This window comes from Condylura cristata, unplaced genomic scaffold (assembly GCF_000260355.1).
Source record: "Condylura cristata isolate star-nosed mole 26May11 unplaced genomic scaffold, ConCri1.0 scaffold00053, whole genome shotgun sequence".
Classification (NCBI taxonomy): Eukaryota; Metazoa; Chordata; class Mammalia; order Eulipotyphla; family Talpidae; genus Condylura; species Condylura cristata.
In genome coordinates, this window is record NW_004567154.1 from 1,657,744 (window position 1) to 1,661,166 (window position 3,423).

General features: G+C 39.5%; 1 pseudogene; it reads left to right on the plus strand.

The window, feature by feature from the left end:
• Positions 1-2,056: 2,056 nt before the first annotated feature.
• Positions 2,057-2,537, plus strand: LOC101633967 (annotated as a pseudogene).
• Positions 2,538-3,423: the final 886 nt, after the last annotated feature.

Here is a 3,423-nt window from a genome sequence, read left to right on the forward strand (position 1 = left end):
GAGAGAGAGAAGCGAATGTAATAAAATAAAAATGGAAAAATTAAAAGCTATAAACCAGAGACATGGTATGGGGTGGAAAGGGAATGGGATAAAAACTGGGGTGGGAAGTGAGCATGGGACTATGACGATGACACATAAGTGAATTGGTGGTGGGAAGCCCACGGGACTACAACAGAGGTGGGAAAATGTACAAAATATAAATGATGCATAAAAAAATAAAAATAACCAGTTTAGTAAAGTAGCAGTTTACAAAATCAACAAACAAAATCAGTAGCCTTCCTGTATGCAAACAATCTCAAAAGGAATAACTTAAGATAATCACCCTGTTGGCAAGTTTATAAAATAAAAATTAAATACCTGATAATAAATCTCACAAAGGAGTTGAAAGACCTATACAAAGAAAACCATAACTGTTGGGGGTCAGCCCCAACTATCGAGATGTCTGGAGGCAAGACAGGCAGGGCCCTAAGGTGGGAAGCTGAGATTCCAAAAGGGGAGAGGGGAGCGGACGTGAGGAAGACACAGGAGTCAGGATTGGGTGCAAGTCTTCCTGCCATTCCCTCAGCAGGTCTTTATTTATACTGTGTAGCAAGTAGCCAATTGCAATAATGCATAGGGCAAGCTAATGAGAGATCACCATAAAACGTTCTCAAGGACAAGGGGAACAAAACATTCCTCTCTTAACATATTATGGTACACTAGATTATATGTTCTTGTGATAATTGTCATGTGACAGCTGTCCAGCTATCACTCAAAGGAAGAGAGGTCTGGGAAGGGATGAGCTCATTAGCAAAAGGTTATTAGGGGTCTTGGAGTAGTAATAAATTGTGTTAGCAGTGTTATCAGTGATTGTCCAAAGAAAAGCTAATGGCTAATTCAAGGCCAGCAGAGAGCAGCCAGTGCTTGTTTTAAAAGGAGCGAATCAAGAGAAAGTTGTAACTGTTGTGTATGAAACAACACCTATGTAATCAAGGCCAAAATTTGTCCATGAGTCTTTATGCCCGGGGAGTCTTATCTGAGGTTTGCCTTTTTTATTCAAAGAAACCAAGGATGCTTCCCAGGAGTTTTTATGCCCTGGAGTCTTATCTCTCCTGGGGCCTGCTCTTTGTCTCAGGAGACAGAGGGGGGATTTCTTGCCCTGGAGCAACTTGCCTGAACCAGGCAGCCGCCTAATGAGGCTAAGACAATCCAGTTGTAAACTGATGGTTGCTCAGAATATTTTTATATTATGATTATACAAAAAAGGGAGATCATAACATAAGTTAGCAGTGGAAATTCTGATTTTTCAGAGCTTTTCCCGATCTACCTAGAATCTGTCAGTCAATAGACGTTGCATAGCTTGTGTCATATAACAAATTGAAAAAAGAAATGGAAGATGATACAAAGAAATGGGAACATTTCCTGCAAATGGATTGGCAGAAATAACATTATCAAATGGCCATTCTACCAAAAGTGATTTACAGATTTAATGCAATTCCACTAAAAATGTCAATGGCATTCATCGGAGAAATAGAAAATATTGATGAAATTAATATTGAGCCATAATAAATCCTCAAATAACCAAAGCTCCTCTAACTAAAAAGAGAGGCAATAGTGGTATTACACTCTGAGATTCAAACTATACTACAAAGTCATAACATTTAAAACAACATGGCACTGGAACAAAAATAGACACAGACACACAGGCCAAAGGAATTGAATTGAAAACCCAGAAATGAAGTCACATATAACACCCTCCCTGATAGTGCAAAGGGTTAAAGTGCAGCAATGTGAAGCTATTTGCAGCCACTGCAGCATGAGTTCAATACTTGGCCAGATAGGTGACCCACAGGGCATAGCAGATCTCTCCTGTCCCACCTGCTGCTCCCCTCAGTTGTGCATTTCATTCAGACCATCTGTTCTGCTCCCCCCTCTCTCTGGTGAATCCTTTCACCTCCCCACCCCCACACATACCTCTGGCCTGTACCCAGTTCTTGTATGCATACATAAATAAACATTTTAAACATGTCCCATATATCTTTTGGCCAGAACCACCATCTTCCAATAAGTTGCCAAAATGACCAACACAAAAAGAAAGAGAAGAGGGACCCGATATATGTTCTCTAAGGCCTTTTAGAAAACATGGAGTTGTTCCTTGGGCTACATACATGCAAATCTACAAGAAAGGTGATATTGTAGACATCAAGGGACTGTGCACTGTTCAAAAAGCAATGTTCCACAAATGTTACCATGGCAAAACTGGAAGAGTCTGTAATGTTACCTAGCATGCAGCTAGCATTGTTGTAAGCAAACAGGTAATGATTCTTGCAATGGGAATTAATGTTCATATTGAGCACATTAAGCACTCTAAGAGCCGAAATAGCTTCCTGAAATATGTAAAAGAAAATGATCTGAAAATAAAGGAAGTCAAAGAGAAATGTGCATGGGTTCATCTGAAACAACAGCCTGCCTGCTCCACCTAGAGAAGCACACTTTGGGAGAACCAATGGAAAGGAACTGAGCTACTGGAACCCATTCCCTATGAATTCATGGCATGATAGGTGGGAAAAAAGGAAAAGAATAAAAGAGCTCTGGACTCTAAAAAAAAAAAAAAAAGCCATACTAGTGCTGGGGAAACTGGAGGACCTCTGCGTTCAAAAGAATGAAACTAGACTACTACCTCACACCATATACACAAACCAACTGAAAATGGATACGAGACTTGAATCTAAGGCCTGAAATCATTAAATATATGTTAAAAACATAGGCGAGACACTCCACAAAATACACCTCAAAAATACCTTTGAGGATTCATCATCAGAAGCAAATAAAATGAAGGAAAAGAGAAACAGTAGGGACTACCTCAAAATAGACAGCTTCTATACAGCAAAAGCAACAATCAAGATGAAGAGACACCCCCCAGATTGGAGAAAATCTTTGCACTCCACACAACTGATAAGGGGCTGATATCAATGCTCTAGAAAGAGCTTACACAGCTCAACAAAAAACATAATAAATAATTCATTTTAAAAATGTGCAGAAGAGCTAAAAAGTCACTTCTCCAAAAAGGAGCTGCAGTTAGCCAACAGCTCCTTGAAAAAATACTCAAACCCTTTTAATCAGGGATATTCAAATCAATGAGCTCTCACCTCACACCAGTAAGAGTGGCCCAAATTAAAAAAATCTAACAACAACAAATGCTGGTAAGATGTTGGGGGGGGGGGGAAGAACACTTTTACATTGCTGGTGGGACTGCAAATTGGTTCTACTACTATGGAAAGCTGAGTGGACATCCTCAAATTACTAAAAATGAAATCTACCATATGACTCAGGAATCTACACAAAAGACACAAAACCATTAATTGAGAAGGAAACCTGCACTCCTATGTTCATTGCACTATTTATAATAGCTAAACTATGGAAAGAACCTAAGTGCCCTCAAAC